The sequence below is a fragment of the Meriones unguiculatus genome, chromosome 20, assembly GCF_030254825.1.
Source record: "Meriones unguiculatus strain TT.TT164.6M chromosome 20, Bangor_MerUng_6.1, whole genome shotgun sequence".
NCBI classification, from domain to species: domain Eukaryota; kingdom Metazoa; phylum Chordata; class Mammalia; order Rodentia; family Muridae; genus Meriones; species Meriones unguiculatus.
The window spans coordinates 66,359,514-66,383,271 of NC_083367.1; the positions used below are offsets into that span (position 1 = coordinate 66,359,514).

General features: G+C 47.6%; 1 protein-coding gene across 4 annotated transcripts in view; it reads right to left on the reverse strand.

The window, feature by feature from the left end:
• The window catches only part of Scaf8 (SR-related CTD associated factor 8), a 195,343-nt gene that overhangs the window by 19,717 nt on the left and 151,868 nt on the right, over positions 1–23,758 (reverse strand). For all 4 annotated transcript variants that reach the window (XR_009588012.1, XR_009588013.1, XR_009588011.1 and 1 more), the window contains exon 22: positions 6,743–6,830. The gene's annotated coding sequence lies outside the window, so the exon portion shown is untranslated. The remainder of the gene's footprint in view (positions 1–6,742; positions 6,831–23,758) is intronic.

The following is a 23,758-nucleotide window of genomic DNA, read 5'->3' on the forward strand; positions in this document are numbered from 1 at the left end:
TGGGAAGATGATATCTCCGTTTACTTTTTTTTTAATCGCACCTTTTTCAGCTTCTATGTCATGTATTTTCAATGAGGTCACCGGTTGGACAGAAAGTGCAGATGACATGCCAGCAAACTACAGTGGATAGAGTTAAAGTTGGACGTGGTGGCTCACATAGGTGGCCCCAGCAATGCGAAGACTAGAGGGCTACTGTGAGTTCAATGCCAGCCTGAGCTATACAGTGAAGTCTAGGCCGGCCTGGGCTTCAAAGTGAGGTTCAGCCCAGCCTATATATAGTAAGTTCCAGGCCACCACAGGCTACAGGATAAGAATCCCACCTCTGGAGAGAGAGAGAGAGAGAGAGAGAGAGAGAGAGAGAGAGAGAGAGGGAAATATAATCTCCACTAAACATGTAGACATTTGGGAAATATGCAGATATCTTCTGTTAGTGGGTGGGTCAAAGATTTGAGAAAATGCTAGTGTGGGAACCAGAGTTAATGCTGAAAGCGAGTTTTTATGTTTTCACTCCCCTAAACAAGTTTGTTTGGCCCCTCTGTATTGGATGTGCCTGAGCACATATGGGTGGGAGGTATGTGGGCAAGAAGTACAGCAGGATGTGCTCTTTCCTCCCATCGGATGTAAGCAAGAGATGCACAGGCAGGAAATGCGTCAGGATGTATGCTTGCACCTGACTGGACCTGATGGCAAATGAAGTGACTTATGACTCACCTTTTTAGCCTTTGCAAAATGTGATTAATGTCCATTTCCTAGGAACCCAGTAGCTAGAGTCCGTCCACCCGGCTGGTATTTAATTAAAGCTTTCTTCATATTGGCTTTAAATCATGGTAGTGGTCTTATTCTTGACCAGTAGGATTAACACTAGAAGAACATTTGTGGAATTAAAGAGCCACAACAAAGGGAAAAGAGAAACTTGACCAGTCCTGCTGTAGGAACTGGAGGGAAGCCTTGTATGATAAGACTTCTATTTTCCCATCTGGGAAGTGGGGAAAGATGCTGGATTGACCCCATGAAAAGGCTGGCTAACCAAGCAAGTTGTCCTGGTGGAATGTCTTTCAAACAAGAAAGAGGAGCACCCAAGAAGTGGGAAGAAACGGGGGATCAGGGCCACAGGGTGTGTAAGTTTCCCCCTCATGGGGCTGCTGTGGTGAGGTATGAAGGAGCAAAAGATGAGGTTAGGTTCTATCCCAGAACTTCCCAGAGACTCAGATTTTGTTTGTGGGTTTGTGGGTGCTTGAAAGAGAATGCATGATGCTTCTAATGGTGTGCTGCATACACTGATGGGAAGTTTGGAGCTTTCTCCCAGATTCTGCATTTATTTCCCTTATTTATTGAAGCAAGCAAGGTCCCATTTTGTAGCCTAGGCTGGCCTTGGACTCATTCTCCTGTCTCAGTCTACAGAATGAGGGTTTTGTAGACAGGCACCACACATCTGGCTTAATATTTTAATATCTGACACTACAAATAAAAATATATGGTGTGAAGAAGTCAAGTTCATTCAGTGTCACTGACAGAGTGTCCTCAGAGGCAGGGCACCTGGTATCTCTCAGATGTGATGTCATGTCACCTTTTGATGGATCTCTGACACCCAGAAGACACCACCACAGTATCTGACCTTTGTTCTGGTACAAAGCTGTTGACTAATCCTTCTGACAAATGTGAAAATAAATTTACTCACACCTGAACACTGAAGCCTACAAAATTCTTCCCTAGGCATAGGTAGGCAAGGCAAGTTAAATTCGGAGTGCTGCTGGTGGAGGAACGCAGGAGGCGATCAGACTTGCCATGGGAATAAACCGCAAAAGTGATAACTTTAGGATCTGTGTTACACGTGTTAAATAAAAAGCAACAGAACTGACACTTTGGTTTCTAGTGGGGTTTTTTGTTTTTAACATTTTATGTGTGTGTGATACTGTAAATGTGTGTGCTGTGAGGATTAACCCCAGGGCCTCAGGCATGGCAGGAAAGTGAGAGACAGACAGACAGACAGACAGAAAATATGTGTGTGTTCAGTGCTGATTAGCCCAAGGCCTCACCATACTTAGCAAATGCTGTTACCACTAAAATGCACCCCAGCCATCAAGGTCCCCCATTCACCCACAGAGTCATGCATATATCAGGTTTAAATAGGCTGTGGCTCCTGGCGCCTATACAGACGGCCCTATAGACTCCCCAGTTCCACTGCTACTGAGAAGTGGATGGCAATGACAGTGCAGTGTAAATGACCCAGCATTACTACAACGCAGACTTCTATTTTTTCTTTTTATTTTTGGGTCTCGGTGTGTAGCGCAGCCTCCCTAAGATCTGCCTACCTCTCTTTCCTGGGTACTGCAATTAAAGACTTAAAGACGTGCCATCAAGCCCAGCCACTTTCATCTTTTGGATTTCTTTGTTTTTCTGAAACAGCCTTGTGTAGCCAAGTCATCCAGGCCAGCCTCAAACTCACTATGTATGTAGCAGAAGCTGGACCTGAACTCCTAATCCTCCTGCCTCAGCCTCCCTAGTGGTAGAATTAAAGGAATATCCCATCATCCCTTGTTCCAATATATGCTTCTGAATAGATACATCCTGGTGGCCACCCCAAGTGAGATCTCTGCCAAGAGGAAAACATGATGACAAACAGGTACGAAATGTGAGAAATGAGGTGTCACAGAATGGGCCGTGGCTACGGGTGAAGCGGGGAGAAGAAGCTGCAGATAGGAAGGCAAGGGCCGTCAGATGTCCCAGGCCTGCTCTGAAGTCTCTTCCTGCCGTGAGCTCCCCGTGTAGATGTCTAATGTTCTTCCTGGAGTCCTTTGCACACCCTTACGTCTGTGAGGACGCATTCTGCTGGGGCAGGGGTGGCTGTGCGGTGGAAGGGTGTATCTGTGCGCGCATATAAGATGGGAGGGCTCTCGCTTCCATATCGGATCCGATGTTCAGATGAGGAGAGAAGCCCCAGCTGTGGTAAGGCATGCCCCCTACAAAGAGAGATCCACCCGTCCCCAAGTCCTCACTTCCAAATTCTCCATCAGAATACACAGGATTAACAAAACATAAGGGGGGTGAGTGGGTGTGTGTGTTGCGCAGGTGTGTAAGTACTCGTAAGCATGCAAATACAAGTGTGCGTGTTTACGCCCCAGACTCCTACAGTGTAAATCAGGAGGCTGGCTCTGATAATGAGGCAATAAAACAGCCCCTGCCTGAGCCGTGGCCTCTCAGCAGGCCTGGGAAAATGGTTTATCTTGGATCCACTGGCAGCTGCTAATATAATGAGGAAGTAATAGAAGGAGGGACCATCCAGGAAGGAAGTCGGAGAGCTTTGAGAATTCTCTTTCTTATCCAAACACAACAAAATCCCCTCAGTGCGAGACGGTGGGCCCAGGCTGTGAAATTCCACACAAACTGAACCCCTCTGATGTGAGGATCTTCACAGTGAATTCATCTGTGGAGAATCATACAGGAAAAGCACAGAGCACTTCACAGAAATAGGGAGGACCAATGCTTGGACTCAGTTTTGTTCTGTTTTTCTTTTTTTTCCTGGTGCTCGGAGCAGAACCTGGGGTTTAGGGCATGCTAGGAAACACCTGTCCCAGCACCCTGCTGCAGGGTTTTCTAGAGGAGGCTGTTCCCAGCTGAGACAGGCCCGCAGAAGGAAGCATGAAACATGAAGCGGTAGTGGCCTGTAGACTACCTGGAGGGAGCCAACGGCAGCTGTGAGAGGAAGCAAGGTCCTGGAAGCAAAGATGCCTTTAATCCCAAAGAGTTCTCCAAGCTCTATCCACGGAAAGAAATGCCCTCTCTCTTCTCGGAGACATTTCAAAATGGCCCAGACTTCTGGATGGGGGTGGGGAAATGTCTTTAACCTCCAAAACACCTCAGAGCCTTGAAGAAAGTGCTACCTGGGGTGTGATGCCAGCTCCCGTGAGGCACAAAGTGACACAGAAGAGCCTGGGAATTGAGCACTGAGTATTCCTGGGATGCCTGGGGGCTGGTCTCAATGCTGTAGCTCTCTCTTCGAAGGATGGCCACATTCGGGCAGGCTACTCCTGCTGCCTGTAGGGGTTGCACACAGAGAAAGAAGTCTCTGAGTGCCCTAGAGACATGCACAGAGTGGCCACACAGAAGGGCCCTCACAGTCCTGGGAGTGGACACAACGTTGGGGCTGTCCTTACTACGTCCCTCCACACCTGCATGCTTGTGTGGGGAGACTGGTCATCGGAGTGGGAAAACTGACATGTCATGAGTCAGAGGAAGCACGGAGGCACACGCACCACACATCTCCCCACTCTGGGGATCTCCACCGCGGCAGCCACACATCATAGGCACTGTAGAGGGACAGGACTGGGGACCTTGAAGGCATTTCTACTACAGCAATGCTTTGGGAGGCTCCAGGAAGACAGCAAGCTTACAAGGAGTATGGCGTCTTCCTGGTGATTCTATGGCACAGCAGAGAGCAACTGCAGATCCCTATTGCGTGGCAGAATAGGGCGCTTGCATCCCACTCCTTCAGCAGATAAACTCCCAGAAGACTCTCAGAAGCTACAGATCATTACTGAAAGTCATGTGGCTCTGGTCTTCAAGGGAAAGTGTGCAGTTTCAGGCAGCAAACGGTTTCCTGTGACAAATCTAATAACCAACAGATAACACACAACAAAGGGTATATGACCATGAACTGGCCTCAGAGCTTCACACCCAGCTCTCTACATTCCCAAACCCTGACTGTAAACATCTTCATCGCCCCCATTTCAAAATGAGCAAAGTAGTGCAAGAGATAAGGCCCAAGACTATAGTCACTAAACCCCAGAACAGGGATTAGAACCTGCAGAGCTCTGAAGTTGGAGCCCTTGCCACACCACTGTCCTATCTTAGGAATAAGGAGGGATCCAGGCCCGGTGGCTCAGACCTGCGATCCCAGCCACTTGGCTAAATCTAGAAGGACTGCAAGTTCAATGGCGGTCTGAGCGAGGTAATGGGACCCTATCTCAATATAAAGCAGGAAGAAAACTGGGGTGTCACTTAGTAGCTTAGAGTCCTTGCTTAGTTGTGAGGACCTAGGCTCCATCTAGTACTTGGGGGCTGGAGGGGGAGGGCCAGGGAGGAAACTGCACTGAGCAGGATGCCTGATGCAGCACGTGGAGAGAGGGCAAAACCACTGTACACTGTGGTGAGTACCAGGCCAACAATCCACAGGCAGCTACCGCGATGAGTCCCAGGAAGGCTGGCATGAGCGCCTGGCAAAGCAGATGGGGGGGTGGGGGAAGGAGCATGGCCACGCCAGACAGACAGAATAGCAAGAACCAGGCAAGACGATGGGTCTGAGGGACAGGGAGGAGTGCCACGTGAGGAGGCTACCAGGGCCTTGAAAGCCAGAACACCGGCTTTTATCCTGCAGGCACTGAGGGCCTTCAGCACTGTGCACACATTTACTTTAGGTGGAAGGTGGTGAAGTTCCTGTAGAAGGGTAATTTGGGCTGGAGAGATGGCTCAGAGGTTAAGAACGCTTGCTGTTCTTCCAAAGGTCCTGAGTTCAATTCCCAGCAACCACATGATGGCTCATAACCACCTATAGTAAGATCTGGTGTGCAGGCAGAATGTTGTATAAGTAATAAATAAACCTTAAAAAAAAAAAAAAAAAAAGAAGGGTAATTTGTTGGACCACCAAACCACAGAAAACAATAGCCAGCCATGAGGCCGGGACATCAGCTGGCTTCTTTTCCTCTCCATAGTGAGGGTGTGATGACTCCTCCATGGTACAGGAGAGAGGTCCTTCTGTTCCATTTTATAGACAAGGTCTCATATAGCCCAGGATGTCTTTGAATTCCTTGTGCAGAAGAGGCTAACCTTGAAATCTTGCCTTCGCCTCCCCAGGGCTGCACTCGCGGGCCATCAATCAGCATGCCTCATTTTATGCAGTACTTGGAAATGAACCCATGGCTTCATGTATGCTAGATAAGCACTCACTCTATCAAATGAGCTACATTCCCAGGCCCTGGAAGCGAGAGGTGGGAAGGAGGTCCTTTCTGAAATGTCCTCACGGATCTTGGCCTTTTAGGTTGAATGCTTTTACCATCTAGTTTAATCTTCTGACAGGATCTTGAAGCCAAATACTGAGCCCCTCCAGGCTGTGGTCTTGTGGTTACAAACTACAGCCTCGTAGTTTGTACAGACGAGGGGGCAGCCTCATCATCCTGGGCATTCCCCTTCTGCATGTCAACTTCAAAGTTGGAGGGCGTTAGCAGGCATTATGCTTCATATATACATATGTATATGTGTGTGTGCTTTATATGAATATATATAATATATTAGGCTTTGTAAGTAAAATGTGCCCCACAGGCCCATGTATTAGACCATTTGATCCCCAGCTGGTGGTACTGTCAAGGACTTAGATGGAAGAGGCAGGTCATTTAGGGTCAGCTTGGAGGGGAATAATCTGGCCTTACTCAAGGTCTGTCTGCTTCCGCTTCCTGTTCGTACATGAGGGGAGGTGCTGAGGAACCCAGCGGCACACCAGCACAACCATGGAGCCATCTGGCGCCATGCCTTCCCCACCGCTGCCCGCCATGGGCTAGCCAGCCCCTCAAACCACGCACCAAAGTAAGTCTTTTCCCCTTCACGTTCCCGTACGAGGCTCTGGGTCACAGGGGTGAGGAAAAGAATCATACAGTGGGCCTGACGCAGGTGTGGCTCTTGGCCTGCCCTCAGCACAGCCTGCTCACTAAGAACCCTAAAGACAGAGAGGCAAATGGACGCCACTACTAACCTTCAACTTCAGCCCGACTCCCGGAGATTAACAACCTCACATTGTCCTGGAAGCTCAGGTGCTCGGCGGTCTTCAGAGCCATTCTGTCCTGAAAGAAAACAACGAACAGTAATCACTGCATTGCTAACAGTGAACGATCGATTCACACGACATTAAATGAAAGAAAGGCTTGCATTTCATGTGAGATACAATTTAGAACGAAATGAAAGTCTGATGACGACTGCCAACGTCCGATGTTTGAGGCTTCACTTATTCTGTTCAGAGCCAATCCTCTTCCTCCCTGGCTATCTGTTCAGTGAAAACATTTATCCTTTCTACGCTGTGGTAGTGAGAAATGGCTACAGAAAGCCACGTTTGGACAGTTGGATGCTGGTTGTGAGTCTGCAGTGGAGGATAGCATTTTTGGGGATGGTTTCCCCTTGTTGGTTGTGTTCTGGTAGTGTAAAATGGAGGATACCCCAAGTCTGTACTTGGAAGTTCAGAATTACTAGTGCAGGACATCCCTTGGTATAGAAGGAGGACCAAGATCCAGAGTTTGTCACTTACACCTAGCAGCTGGTTTCTGGTCACGTCAGAATTCAGTAACCAGGGATCTTCCTGCAAAACAGTACTTAACCTAGCTGAAACTGTAGCTTTTATAAAGGCTTTCTACCTTTAAAAAACTCCTGAACTTCACATTGATGTAAAACTTATTTCATCATCTTTCTAAACAGGGAAGTGATTTTCCAATAAGCTCATACCTCCATATTTCATAGAAAAATGGGACCTGCAGGGTATAATTAAAAGGTCCCCCAGGAAGGTTCCCTTATCTTCAGACAGAGGCTGACTTGTCCGCAAAGAGCAATTTGCCTCCTGCCACCTCAGGAAGCCTTAGTGCCCGGGCTGGTTGGGATCTTGCACTAACAGAGTTCACACCTTTCATCACAGTTAGAGAGACTGCACTGCGGAGCCAGGCAATCAGAGATCCAGCTGGAGAAAGCCAGATGATAGGGATGCTACGTGAGCATCTGGGTGCCAGGCCCCAGGTTCTCTGCTTCAAACACGTCACCTCACATGCAGCCCTCAGTCTCCCCTGAAGTATGAACAGCAGGTGTCTGTTTTACAGATAAACCCACAAAGGACCAGAGAGGCTGAGCTCTTTGGCTTGGCTCTCATATCTGGGCCGGCACCAGGTAGGTGCTGTGTACACAAAGGAGCGATTAGCACATTTTCATTAGCACATTCTGACTTCAGGTGCTCACAGTGTAGTGTGGGCGGGAAGGGGAGTGAGGTGCCTTAAATAGAACCCTACTGTTTCAACTCCAGTTCCTGACATGTTAGACAGACATGGTGCTTTTTAAAATGAGCCTTTTTTTTTCTTTCTTTCTTTCCTCCCCCTCAGTACTACAGATTGAGCCCAGAGCATGGAAGACAAGTATTCTACCATAGAATTATTGCCCCAACCCTACTTTTACTGTTCACTTTGAGGCAGGGTCTCACTAAATTGCCCAGAGTGGACTTGAACAAACTCTACAACCCAAGACAGGCCTTGAACTTGAAATCCTCCCACCTCAGCTTCCCCAGGAAGCAGCTGAGATTTAGGCCTTCTCCACCAGGACCAGAGGAAGTGTACAGTGGCATGAAGAAACTGTTAGCTCAGTACACAGGCCAAGACAGAAGGATCTCGAGTTCTGGGCACAAGAGCAGGACCCTTTCTGAAGAAAGAAGGAAAGAGAAAGAAAGAAAGAAAGAAAGAAAGAAAGAAAGAAAGAAAGAAAGAAAGAAAGAAAGAGAGAGAAAGAGAGAGAGGGAGGGAGGGAGGGAGGGAGGGAGGGAGGGAGGGAAGGAAGGAAGGAAGGAAGGAAGGAAGGAAGGAAGGAAGGAAGGAAGGGAGATGAGTGTATAAATAAAGTAAAAACATAATCTGACAGATTAGAAAACGACATGAAAGTGACAGCAGAAAAATCCATAAGGATGTGTCTCTCTCTGCCATTAGTCAGCCTGTGTGTACTGCTTTGCAGTATAAATATATTTGCACTCACAGGTCTAGCTGAGTTTAGAACAAAGTGAGGTTCATATGAGATAAAGGGCACAGAGGGGTCAATGTGTGTCTGGGATGAACCAGCACAGAGATCCAGAATAAGCTGGGTACAGTTCGTTCCTCACGGAGGATGAGATGCTCAGGGCTGAGAAGCACTCTTAACAGGTTTCAGGGGGAAAGACACTGTTCTGGCTAGCTCTATGTCAACTCAACACATGCTAGGGTCCCCAGAGAGAAGGGACCTTAATTGAGAAAAGGCCTCTGTAAGATTGGGCTATATGACAAGAACATTTTTTTAATTAGTGATCGATAGGAGCCCAGCACGCTGTGGTGTGGTACTACCCTGGGCTGGTAGTCCTGGGTTCTACAAGAAAGCAGGCTGAGCAAGGCACGAGGAGCAAGCAAGTAGTAAGTACCCCTCCTTGGCCTTTGTATCAGCTGATGCCTCCAGACTCCTGCCCTGTTTGAGTTCTTGCCATGACCTCCTTCTCTGACGAACAGTGCTGTGGAAGTGTAAGCCAAATAGACCCTTTCTTCCCCAAGTTGCTTTGGGCCATGGTGAGACACAACAATATTACCCCTAACTAGGACAGACAGGAAAACAAGAATTGGGATTCCCCTTTTCCTTCAACCTGGGACTAAGGGAGGGACACCCATCAAGCCACAGGAGGCTCCATGACACCAGCTCTGTCCCATGGAGGTGGGACCCAGAAGAAGTGATAAAACCTCAAGACAGAACCCTAAGCCTACCCCTAATTGTTAGTGCTGAAGACGTTGCCGGAAGAGCGACGAAGCAGCAGCTAGGTCGGGTCCACCTCACTTCACTTAAGAGTAGAAAAGCATGGAGAACAGGAAAGCCAGAAAGTAGAGAACCCAACTCAAGCTCAGCCTTTCAAGTGACCTGAATTCTGAAGCACAGCGTCCTTCAGGATAGCACGGTATTGTGGTATGTGAAATCCTTTTTCAGGATAAAATAGGTACTAAATTTTCTGTTCCTGTTACAAAACTTCCTTTAGATATATTTTGGCGACCATGTTTACAAGGCGGGGGTTTGCCGCAGCCCACTGAGGTTCTGAATCCAGACTCGTGGCCAGAAAGACAAGGTCCACTCAGAGAATGGCCTAGAGCCACCACACCATACTCCCTTCCGACACAGCTGGGCAACGGCAAAGCGAGGGCCCATGGACTCCTTGCGCCATTTTGGTAGCTTAATAATTCACCTGTTACATAATGATATGAGGCCAACATTAATTATCTCATCCACTCCTGAATCTGCACTTTACTTAGGGAGACGTGTGACGGCAATCGTGACAAGAAAATACCATACAAAATACGTGGATCCAGAGGCTAAATAAATAAATAAACGATGACTAGATGTTTTAACCAGTATTCATGATACAACTGCAGATCAAAAGGGATTGTACGCAAGTCTTCCCTCGCTGTAGGCCATGGCTAACAAGGGGACACTAGCCAATGACTAAAGCAGAAGAAATAACTAAGGTGTGATTTTTGCTTTAATTCTACTAAGCAGTACATTGAGGAGCTGGGCAGAGGCTCAAGTTCAGGTCCCAGCAGCTCCAAGGGGTCCGATGCTCTCTTCTGTCCTCTGTGGGCTCTGCACTGGAGTGTACAAACAGCCACATCCACACATACATACATGCTTTTCAAAAACCAAATCTGGGCCGGAGCAGGGACTGCTACTCCTAGGGACTGGAGTTCAACTCTCGGCATGGGCACATGGGTACATCATGTAGCTAGTAACAGCTCATAGTCCGCCAACTGCAGGGGGGTCTGATACCTCTGGGCCCCGATGCTACCTGCATTCATGTGCACGCACCCACAAACATACACAATACACGTAGTTAGAGAAAAAACCATCAAGAGTATAGTTTGTTTAAAAGTACTTTATGAGCCAAAAGGAAGTCTACACATTATCACCATTTAAGGGATCACTATAGATTACTATTCCGATTAAAAGAGTATGTGAATTTTTGAAAGCATCAGTGCCCATGAAAGATAAACCTGCACTTGATGTTTTTTGAATATGCAATATTTTTTACACCTTTAGTCTTTATTCATTTATTTGCCTATTAATTTATAGTGCCTCATATTTCACAGGCTAGCCTCAAGCTCACCGCGGTCCTCCTGCCTCAGCCTCCAAAGCTCTGGGATTACAGATGTGCCTCCAAACATATCCGGATCACACTGTTCTATTTTTAGACCAAGGACTATGGTTTGACTAATAGGTTCAAGAGCAACACAGCACAGTTGTCCTCCGTAGGCAAAGAGCACATGGAGTTTGTTAATGAACCGATGTTATTACCTTCATCTTAGGAAAGAAGAAGCACAAGGAGGGGGCTATCTTCTCAGGTCTCACAACAAGGCTCAGTGACTCCAAAGCTTCACTTCTTACCCTGAGCTTGTTCATGAGCTTACAGATATGCTGGCATTTTTGCTGTTTCTTATAGAGCAACTATACTCTTTATCACAGGGGGAAACAGCCATGACACCAGCATGCATATCGGAAACCTGATGGTCTCACGGGATGGGATGCTTTTTCTGAATGCCAGCAAATATCACCTATCACTGTTAGTCTAGGCCCAAAAGACATTCACCTTCACATTTTAAAGTATTTCTAGGTTTCACTATTCCACTTAAGGTTAGATGATAACTTTTTTTTTTTTAAGTCTCAAAATTGGGGCTGGAGAGATGGCTCTCCAGCAGTTAAGAGCCCTTGCTGCTCTCCCAGAGGACCTGGGTTTAGTTCCCAGCACCCACATGACTGCTCACAACTATCTGCAAATCTAGTTCCAGAAGAACTGACTTACTCATCTGTCTTCCACAGGCATCGTATGCTCATGGCACACAGACATGGACAGAGGCACAACACCTGTACATGCAAAATAAAAATAAAAAACGTCTTAAGAGTCTCAAAACTGTGGGCAACACATGAGTCACAGCAACTAAAAAAAATAAATTAAACTTGAAAACAGTCTACTGGTTGATAGTATTTTGCTTAAATACTTTTCAGTTTTACCTAGAGGTTGTTCAACAGATAAAGCCTAAGAAGGCATTTGCAGTAGAAAAGTGGAATTAAAAAGATGCATTGTGTGTTTGTATGTCTTTATTTTGGTGCTGAGGGCTCGATCTAGGCCTCACACGCGCTGAACACATTTGACCGGCTTAGCTACACCTCGTTACTTATTCTGTGAAGGGTAAAGCTTTCGAAGGCGTGTACAGTGGGATGCTAAGAAGCCATGAGAACTGGGGCCCCGAGGGAAGTGAAGCCCAGAGGGCATAGTGCTGGCGGTGGGGTGGGGCCTGGGGACCCAGCAGGACAGCAGAGTGTACTGTTTCCCGGTCGGCTTGAGTGGCGCTCACCAGTAATAACGCATTACCTCATACACCTGGTGTGGCTTTCTGCGTTTGTGTGTACATGTGTGTGTTGAATGCATGTATACAATGCATTTGTTCAATTATAGGTACCTTCCTCAATCCCTTCCACCTTGTTATTTTTGAGGCAGGGTCTCTCAATGACCGAGAGCTTACTGAGTTGGCTAGACTCAGCCAGCCTCTTCCTGTCTCTTCCTCCCTAGGGCTGGGGTTATGGGGCACACTGTGTGTGCCCTAGCTTTTTATGTGGGTACTGGAACCCCAAACTCAGCTCCTCACGCTTGTACTTAAGCATTTGCCACTGAGCCCTCTCCCAACCCTGCTTTCAGGATTTCCTCCAGTTTGGAGCGGTTCAGAATTTCTTCTTCCAGCAGAAATGGCTGAGACAGACCCCAGGTAAATTCTTCCAAAACACAAGCCAAGTCACACTGTTTGTATGACATGGTGCCTGGGCTCCCAACCCCCACTAGTCAAGGCCTCCCAGTACCTCCTGGCCAGACTCCAGGGTGAGAAAAGCCAGCACATGGCCAAGGCAGAGGCTGGGTCTGCAGCTCCATCTCTCCCGAGCCTGACTTCTCTCCTTCCATTGCTGAGTGAAAACTGGCCCTTTCTGTTTATTTTCTCCCTGAGCTGTTTAACATATGAGCACAAAGAATGAGTGGGAAAGCCACAGCCATGTGGACCAGAATGATCTCCAATCACAATAAACACTCCCAAAGAGGGAGGAAGATGGTAAGCGATAGATTTCCTTTCTAACATTCTTTAAAATAAATGCAGAGCCTTTGGGGATGTAGCCTGACAGGTTTCCATTAGATGAAGAGGGTGGAGACAAGCAGGGCTTTGTGTACTAGCTGCTGGTGCCAGGCTCCACTCTAGCCCAAAGTTCGGCAACTAGCCCCCTCCCTGGGGGGAGGGGGGTGACAAAGGGTCTGGTGCTTGTCCACAAGGCCAAGGCAAAGTTGCTGCTCTGAAACCAACAAGGATTCCTTCCCTCCCTTTAGCCCTTGGCAGTGTGACATCCAGGAAGACATCGGCTCTGACACATTCTGTAGGGCCTCTTACATCCTCCAAGCTGCCTCTCAGCCCTCGGAGAAGCACCAGGATGATTTACGAACACCAGCCACAGCAGGCTGCAGCAGAGAGGGAGCCAAACCTAAATTCTGGGCCACCACACTTCGGAGCCATTTCCCTGAAGCATGTGCGCAAAATCCACAGAGCTTTAAAACATGCGCCGGCTGCGAATAAGGCATCCTGATCTCTCCATCCACTGCCACAGATCCCTCCGCTTTGATGGCAGAGTCCGTGTGTCAACATGGCATGGATGGCAGGCTACATGCTAGGGAGCCTAAAACGTGTGTGCCATCCACAAAAACCCTGCGCTTCCATCACTCTCAGAAGATGGCACAAAAACGCCATTTCTCAGGTGTTTTCAAGGAGAAAAAAACAAGGCTGGGCATGATGGCTCAGGCCCGTAAGCCCAGTGAAGAGGCAGGAAGTCACTGACGGTGGAAGGTCAGCCTGAGCTGCAGGGCGGGATCGGTTCTCTGACGGATGGGGCTGGGATAGGGAGCGAGCCAGCAGCAGTGGGGTATGCCTACTATTCCAGCCACTTGGGAAGGGGAAACAGAGGAAATAACTTGAGCCCGGGGTTTTTAGGCACCCTGGGCAAAACAGCAAGATCTCATAGGGAAAGAAAAGACGTGGGGCAGAGAGTGAGAGAGGCAGGGAAGAAGGGCGGATAGACGCTGGAGAGGTGGCTTGGTGGTTAAAAACATGTACGGCCTGTCCATAGGCACCTACCGCAGTTCCCAGCACCTTTACTGGGAAGCTGATGACCAGTCCAGAGGGTCCAACTCCTCTGCTCTCTTGGGCACCGGCATGCACCTACACATACCCACACAAAGATGTACACACACACACCCCTACACACGTAGCTGAAAATATTAAAAAAAAAAATCTTAAAAACAAAGAGAGAATGAGAGAGTTGGAAAGGAAGAATGGAAAGAAAGAAAAAGACAAAAAAATACTCTCGTTTCCCTACCCCCAGAAAAGACACCCCCTACCCCCTCCGGAGGGAGTCCTCCCTCTGTTAACTTAGCCACACACCAAATAGAACAGTCCCCCAGATACCAAACCCTTGTGCGTCTTTCAAACGCCAGTCATCAACGCCTTTGTTTGTTACTAAAGGCAACTGCCCATACGTTAAGCTGAAGGACACAAGAAAGCCTCTGCAGCTTTGTGAGGTGACCAGGGTTATGATCTGTGCTGTCCCCTAGGGGTGTGTAGGGGACAAACAATGGGGCCACAAGCCTTGCCACTGTTGGGGTCATAAGCATTGGCCACCTCACTGGGTTTTCTTTTCTTTTCTTTCTTTTTTTTTTTCATTGGTGCTCAGAATCTGAAGTTGTACAAGTATTTTAGCCACTGAGCCATCTCCCCAAACCCATATTTTTTTGGGGGGAGATTTGTTTTTATTTTACATGTATGAGTGTTTTGCCTGCATATGTATACACCCCATGAGTGTCTAAGTGAGCACGAAGGGTAGAGGCGGGTGGGTCCTTTAGAACTGGAGTTACAGATGGTTGTGAGCAGTGACGTGAGTGCTGGGAACCAAACTCAGGTCTTCTGCAAGAGCAGCAAGTGCTCTCAACCACTCTCTCGTCCCCCGTCCCCCAATATTTCACATTTATAGATCCTTGTCTCATATCCAAGGCCTATGTCACTGTCCAGTGAACATTCATTCATCACTCAACTCTGCCCTACATGGCCCCTCTGTAAAGTCCCCTTTTCTCTAGGCATACGAGGTTACTTCTTTCCAGGGTCACTACAATTCTTGGGGCATACCCCTGCCGTAGCAAATAGACAGTTAACCCTTTAAATCCCTTTAGATGCCCATGATTTCCACGACATACCCCCTGTGTTTTAATTAGTCATACCTTCAGCTCCTGCTGCATGGCTTGGCACCCACGTAGAATATACCCAAGGCCATCATTCTCTTTGAACTGCCTCTACCTCATCACTGTGAGCCTGCCCCCTGCCCCAGAAGACAGTTTCTATAGAGTCTGGACTTGCTGGAAGTGGTTCCCTGAGGCCTAACGTAGCCTGAGACCAGCTAAGGTCATGAGAGCAGATACCAGAAAGATAAGAAGCTGTACTCTAAAATGAACAGCTTCCCTTCTTTTCTCTATTTCTTCTTACCTTTTTAAAGGAGAAGAAATTTAATTGTATGATCAGAAGAGGTCACTCTTAGATATTTGGACACATGACTAAACAGCATATTTTTTTAAAAAATCCATTTCAAATAAGTGAAGTTAATGTCAGGTCCCTCATTTAGCCTAGACTAGAGAAGCACTTGGAAACTGCCCTTGAGAAATTTGTTTTCAGAAGCTACATTTTAGTTAACCTCTACTTCTTCCATATCCCCCAAAGAGAGACAGGAGAACCCACAGCTATAGAGTGACCGGTCTGACTAGGTCTATGTCAACTCGACACAACCTATGGTCGTGAGAGGGGAGGGGCCTCAATGGGCAAGGTGCCTCTCTTAGGACTGGGCTGGGGGAAGCTGGAGAGCACTTCCTCCATCAGTGACTGAGAGGGGAGGACCCCCTCATTGTGCGTCTTAGGTTCTAAGAGAGAGCAGGCTGAGGAAGCCTTTGGCAGCACGCCTCTGCGGCCTCTGCATCAGCTCCTGCCTCCAGGGTCCTGTCCTGTTCGAGTTCCTGACTTCGTTTGACGAAGAACAGTGCCGGGGAAGTATAAGCCAAATAAACCGTTTCTTCCCCAACTTGCTTTTGGCCGTGGGTGTTTCATCGCAGCAATATTAACCCTAACTAAGACAGGGACTGAAGATGATCGATGACTGCTTGATTAAACAATGCCCATAGGTCCCTGTAGGTTAAAGCATCTTTCCCAAGATGAATGACTGAAGCCAAAACTATCGGGCATCCACACCTGAAGATTATGGTCTACACACAAATATTCACCAGGGAGGTGGATGAAGACGGAAGAAGACATTTATCACCTCTGTGGCAGCCAGCCGGCTAGGCCAGGACAGGTGGGGACTCCCTGGCCAAACGCCATGGTAAGTAAGAAACGTTTCCTCTCCAGGAAGTGGGGTCCCCTAGTCATCTACCAGACAATAACGGGAGCTCCGGTAACACTACAGACCCAGAAGCCCACCATTGGCTCCTCTCAAGCATACCACGCGTGCACGAGCCTTTCCTGGCCATGGTCTGAGGTGGCAGCAGGGTAGGCTCTGGAGAACCAGATGTTATCTTCTACACTTTCTAAGCCACACCCACCTTCCCCTCCAGGAGACTGTGTGGGCAGGGCCTGCATTTTGGTCAGGTTTCGTGTTTTGAAAACTGCAAGCTTCCTCCAGTAGACACCTTAGGTAAAGCGGGCAGAGCATGGGTTGGGGGGAGGGGTGTCGCAGCTTCAGGCCACACAGAGAAAGTTGGTTGAAAGTCGCAGCAGAAAAGGAGAAAAGAAAGAAAGTCACAGCAGCTTACCCATGAGTCAGTTAAGAACTCCTACAGAGTTCTGAAGAAAACTGCTGCTGTTCTATTGGTGACACACATTCCAGAGTGGCGGGTCCCCCTACACACAGGAAAGGTCCCCCGTGCTTTGGGCAGGGAATCGGGCATTTCCAGATCCTAATGCAACTGCCTTCCTGTGCCTTTGTTTGCACTTCTGCAATCTTTAGGTGGAATGAACTTCCGGGGGGGGCGGGGGGAAGAGCACGGTCTCATAAAGTCTGCTCAGGGGAAAAGACTCAAACCAGCGCCTCTGCCTGTCCATCCCCACAGGCCTTCAAAGCAAACGCGGTCTCTGACCTAGAGCCATTTTGGTCTGGCAGAGACACCTGGATCCCCAAGGACCAGGGTAACAAGGGAAAATCATCAGCATTCGAGAATTTCAAAAGGAATCTAATCGAAAGGACCGACGGCCTGTGTGAGTGCCCTTCCACGTCAGCAACCGGACCCCAGATTGAAGATGAGTGCATCACAGCCCCAAAGCTCCCCCAAATACACACATCCCCCTTGCTGTCCCAGCAGTCACTTGAAGCCATCCTAACCAAACCAGAAACATTTATGAAAGGGCCTGTGTTTAGCTCCAGTCTGTTTAGTTCCCGCGTGTTTTTCCAGCTAGCCAATCTGTCTGTAATTAAAATCACATTGCAGCAAACCTTAGCTGGTCTGAAAAGCTTTACCAGATGTACACAATTGACTAGCTGTAGCATTTGGCATGCCTGCAATGGTCCCATTAAAGGGGGCCGAGCCAGGTCTGATTTGGTTATATGCTTTGGATCAGTCATGTTCTTCACTCACACTAAGGCTGTGTGTAACGCTGAACCCTTTTTCAACAATCACAAGGGTGTGGGTCGGTATCTCAACCAACGAAGACCACCACACCCCAGCCAAACTAGGCTGGATGGATGGCTACACTTCCAGATAGACCCTCCTGGCCACTCATGACCGTCTGAAGCTCCACCTCCAAGAGAGCCAACAACCTCCTCTGGCTTCTGAATGGTGCACAAACTTGTATACAGGCAAAACACACATATATGTAAAATAAAACACCAAATTAGAAATTTAAAAAAACTCATAACTATCTGGTGGGGCTGGGGAGATGGCTGAGGCAATAGTGTTTGTCATGTAAGCATGATGATTTGAATTAGGCCACAGAACCAACATAAAAAAAAAATCTAGGTGTGGTAGTTCATACTTATAGTCCCAGTATTGGGGCTTGACTTCCAGCCTAGTACAAGGAGACAAAGCCAGTGAGAGACCTTGTCACAAAAACAAAACAAAACACACACATACATACGACAGCAACAAAAGAAGGTAGACAACAGCTGAGAAAAAAACACGCACTTACATACATGCACACACACACACACGCACACACACACAAGCAAGCAGGCATGCAAGCACACATGTACACCCTCTTGGTCGCTACAGAGGCCAGTGCTGTAGAGCATCCACAGCCAGTGGAAGCAGAATGGAGAAAATGCAGAGGCAGCCATGGCTTCCATACATGAAAAACAACAGGCACTCCAGAGACTGAGTGAGGTAATTTTAGGACAAAAAGAGGAAGTCCTGTACCACTGTAGATAATAAGATTTGAAACCCATGTTCCAAGAGGGAGCAGATAAAACATGAACGGATTCAAGGAGCGAGCTACAGCGCAATAACAAAATCCATTCCTGACTTTTGAGTGTGACATCAGGGAGGGAGAACAAGCCCCCACCTTGTCACCTCCCCCACACACCCACACTGGGAACTATCATTCAACAAAAGATGAAACAGACCACCTATGTGTCATAATGATGATAATAATGATAATAATAATAACAGGAGCCGAGATGGTCCTTCAGATGCTCTGGGCCACTCCAGCCATATTTGATATAATTTGTAGATAATATAGCTATAAAGTTACGATTTTTGCTTTAAAGGAGTTCTTAAACACAGATTTCAGAATTAGCTGAAATCTCACAGCATGTGACAGGAAGAAACATATGTTCCTAATCTGTGGGTTTAAAATCATTTAAGGATTACATCAACCGGACTTCTCAGAAGACAAATCAGGCCACCAACCCCAGACACACAGAGTGTAGGAGCATCGACGGGTAATTCGACTTCTGAGCTTCATGTCCCTCCGACAACAAATCAGTTGTTAAAATTCTTTTTCAAACAGACTTTCATCCGGAGCCAAACGAGTAAAAAGCGCTGGCGCCCTAGGAATCAGAAAGGCCTGGCTTCTTGCTGGAGGTGTGTCCTGTTGAGAGAAGCTGAGGTTGGAATGAAGCTTAAGCTCCCCACCACCACGGGAGAGAGAGAGAGAGACAGAGAGAGGACTGTTCCGGCACGCATAGACTGGATAGCACCTGTAAGAGTGTACTCCCAGATGAAAATGCCTTGGGTATTAGGCTCTCGGAGCTGAGTGGCAAGCCACGGAACATTCCAATCAGGCTGTCGCTCACTTGGTGGTGTGCTTGTCCAGATGCCCGCAGCCCTGGGTTCAATCTCCAGCCCTGCATACACCATGTGTGGTGGTGCACACATCTGGAATTTCCGTTCTTGGGAGGTTCAAGATCATCCTTGGCTGCGTAGCCAGTTTAAGACCAGCCTGGGCTACAGGAGACTGTCTAAAACAGACAAACAAACAAACAAAACAAAACAGAAAATTGCCAAGTCTTCCTAAAGAATGCATTCTTTAAGCGAAGATGGTTCCTCAGCGACAGAGGACTGTTTGCTTAGTGTGTGACAGGCTCTGGATTCAATCCATAGCACTGCCCCACCTCCCAAACGAAGAGGGAACGGTATCATGACAAGATTGAAATAATTTTTAGAGGGATGTGGCAACTTATGAAAATCATGATAGCTCACAGGGTTAAGAAAAAAGGTAAATAGAAAATAAAAATGTTTGAAGGAAGATGCTGCAGTAACCAGCTGGACCAAAGGGAACAATAAGGTTATGTGCAAAATGGGAAGAAGTCGCCCAGTGGACCAGGCTGTAACTAGAATGGAAGATAAGGATTGTCCAGCTGACCTGGGATCACAGGGGCTCCCAGAGACTGAACTGACAACCAAGGAGCCTGCATGGGACTTACCGAGGCCCTCTGTACATATGTTACAGTTGTATAGCTTGGTGTTCTAGGACTCTTTTTTTTTTTCCTTATTTTTTTTTAAATTCACTTTACATCCTTGTTGTAGCCTCAGCCCTCTTCCCTCCCTCTCTCCTCCTTCTCCTCCCACCCTCCTCAGAAAAGGGGAGCTCCCTTTCCTATCCACCCCAGCTCATCAAGTTGCATCAGGACTGAGCACATCCTGACAAGGCAATCCCGCCAGGGGAAATGATCAAAATGCTGGCTGGCAAGTGAGTCTGTGTCTGATGCAGTCCCCACTTCCCTTATTAAAGGACCCACATGAGGCCTAAGCTGCCCGTCTGCTACATCTTTATAGGGAGCCTAGGTCCAGTTTCTGCACAGTCCTTGGTTGATGCTTCAGTCTCAGCAAGCCCCTCTGGGCCCTGGTTAGTTGGCTCTGTTGGTCTTCCTGTGGAGCTCCTGTCACCTCCAGGTCCTCTTCTCTTTCCTCTGACTTTTCCACAAGACTCTCTATGCCTCACCAAATGTTTAGCTGTGAGTCTTGGAACCTGTTTTGAGGTGCTGCTGGGTAGTCTTGTGGGGCTCTTAACAGGGGGAGCAGAAGCTGTCTCTGACTCTGTTGCCTGCCTTTGGGACCCTTTCCTTCTACTGGGCTGCCTTGTCCATCCTCACAGGAGAGGAGGTGCCCAGTCTTACTGCAACTTGATACGCCAGGGCGGGCTAATATCCATGGGAGGCCTGCCCTTGTCTGAAGAGAAATGGCAGAGGAATGGGGGACAGGGCTGCAGCAGGGACTGGGAGAAGAAGAGGGAGGGGAACTGCCTTGGGGGTAAAAAAAAAAAGTCATCAAACTACAAGAAAAGAAGAGGACGAGGAAGGAGGAGGAGAAAACGAGGGCTGTTCATGTCTGCACTGTCATCCGCAAAGCCCATCCCCTGTCCAACGCTTACACAACCCTCCCAAGTGAACAGGAAATTGCTAACTCCTCTGTGGTAGTACCTAATAATCTCAGGTATTTGAAGACTTGGTCCCCAGCTGGTAGTGCTGGGAGGTTTAGGAGGCGCGGCCTGTCTACAGGAGCTACATCACTGGGGACATATCTTGAGGTTTCAAAGGCCGCCCACCATTACCAGAGTGCTCATTACTTCTGTTCACGGTTCAAAACGTGAGCCCTCAGGATTCAGTTTCCAGGTGCAGCTGCCATGGCACGTTTCCCTACGGTGATGGTGGTGGGCTCACAGCCTCATGGAACCATAATCCCACGGTGACCCTCCCTTCTATAGGCAGCCTTGGCCATGGCATCTTTAACAGAACAATAGGAGAGTAATTAAGATGACCCCTTGGTCATGGCATCTTTAACAGAACAATAGGAGAGTAATTAAGATGACCCCAGTTAACAGAGCAGAACGAAGGCTGGATGAGACGCTGGCACCCAGCGTAAACCATTGTGTAAACCATTGCGTTCCCCTTGACTCTGAGCAACTCTCTATTAGGCTGTCATATCTGATGCCCTACGCCATCTTCTGAGAGTATGGAAAAAGGAACTTCATCTTGGTTTTCTCTTGTATGTCTGTTATATGAAAGTAAGGCTCAACAGACGAGGTGGCACATGCCTGTGATCACAGAATAAGAGTTCAAGGTCAGCTTGGGTTGTGAGTTCAAGACCATGCTGGACTACAGGGTAGGAGCCCATTTCAAGGAAACAAAGCAAAACAGACAAACAAACAAACAAAAACTTCTGAGACAAACACTCAAACAGGCTCCAGATAAGTTTCTCCTGTTTGGAAGATGTAATTCATTTATGTGTTTGTTTTTTAGTTAGTTTTAGGCTAGAACCCAATGCCTCGCAAATGCTAAGCAAGTACTCAATTACTGATCCACACACATAGCTAGGAAGTGGAATCATGACATTACATGACATTACAAATATATATATATATGATTCTGTTTAAACTTATTATTATTGAAGGTTATTATTATTTAATCTCCTACAGACTTGCATAGAGGCCAGAGGCCAGCTTTGTGGAGTCAGTCTTTTCCTTTGGCCTTTACACGGGTCCTGGGGCTCAAACTTGAGTCATCAGTCTTTGCAGGCAAGCTCCTTTATCTGATGTTCCATCTATCTCACTGGCCCCTTGTTAGATCGCTTCTGAGCTGAGGCTACAGTGGCCTTCTCTCTCAGTATCTCAGTGCTCTCACACATGAACGCAGGCCTTCCGAGTGGCTGTGGGAAGGGCCTTTGTTCTTTCATTCCTTCACAGGACAACATGATGACACATTCCACTCAGGGACCTGCCACAGGGCCAAGAGATGCCTGATGGGACACACGAAGCTCTGTGTGGCATCAGGTAGGAATAGTCAATTGCCTGAAGAGACCACAGTGAAGTGTACTATACAGATGAAGAAACAAATACTGCCAATTTCATGGTCTTGAAGACGCTAAGAATGGGACCCTAGACATATCCAGGCAGGGGTTGCCAAATACCCCTGCAGAGAGGCCTGGGTGCTCACACTTACCCTCTCCCTGTGGGTTAGTTGCAAAGGTTTGCTATTTTTCCTCTCAATCTTTCTCCTATGCTGAGATGTCTTTTTATTACTGTTGTTATTGTTATTTAAATCAACCCAGGATCTTGCATAGGCTAAGCATGGGATACCCCCCCAATGCCTATTACTTATCTAAAGATAAAAGTCTGTTGGAAGAAATAGCTTCCCATTTGTTCAAAACATCTTAGGATGTCTGTCTCTTGACTAATAAAATGCCGCGCTTTGATCTTGGCTGTTTCCTCCCTACCAACAAACATATGCAATTTAAAAAACTTGGCTTCTTGGTTTAATAAGTTTTTAATGCTTCCCTCCCCGACTCTCCTTCTCTCCCTCCCTCCTTTCCCATCTTTCATTTGAGTAGAGTTGATTGGTAGTAGGTCTACAAGAGAGTACAATTCAGACTGAATTAAGAAGACAAGAGCTTGGAAGAATTCCTAGGACTGGAGAGATAACTCAGTCGGTAAAGCACCTGATGCCAAGCTCAAGGATCTGAGTTTGGGTCTTCAGCACCCACATTTTAAAATGTGATGTGCCCAGAGATGTGGTACTGCCAGTATTGGTGAGGCCTACGTAAGTGTCAGTGAGGCCAGTCAGTCTAGCTGAATCTGTGAGCTCCAGGCTCAGTGAGAGGCACTTCCCAAAAAATAAGGTGGAGAGCGACTGAGAAAGACACCCAATATTGATCTCTGGCCTCTGCACACACATACATAAATACAGACAGACAGATAGAGACACAGAAGAAAGAGACAGACAAACACAGAGGAGAAAGAGTGTTTCAGATTGGTCCAAGGGGTCAGGTCTCCTTAGCCATGTTAAGTCTTAACTGATATAGAAACAAAAGATGCTTTAGCCCAAACAACCCCCCTATGCTGCCCCGAGAAGGTACTCATAAGATTTAAGTTCATCATTTTCTCAAGCTTGGAAAAATGTTAAACACTGTCAGTGCAGAAATTTGAAAAAAAAAAAAAAGAAAAAGAAAAAAGAAAAAGAAAAGAAAAATCCCTTCCCAGGACACTGAGAGCTGTGACAGAAGGGGGCGGGGGGCTTGAAGAGAGAGGATGAAGTTGGCCTTTGTCCTTTCATAATCCTATTAACTGGCTCCTTGAAGAAGCCGGTGGTGAAGGGGTAGCTGGAAGATATCACGTCTTTGATTTTAAGTGTCACTTCACCATGGCGGGCACTCAAGGCCTCCTGAGCATAGGCAAACACTGGGCAGGAGAGCCCCCAGGGGCCTGCTCTCCTGACAGCCTGCTGTGCCAGGGAGCAGTTCTTGCAAGTTGCCCCTTGGAGGTAGATAAGGGGGCTCAACCTTCCTCAAGTGGAAGCAATTTACTCTTCTCACCAGGCTACAGGGTTGACCTCCAGGGTTTAAGTGAACCCCTCAGCTGCTTCCTTGCCCCAACAAAGACCTCAGGTTCCCTCAAACAGCAATTATAATCAATCTCAA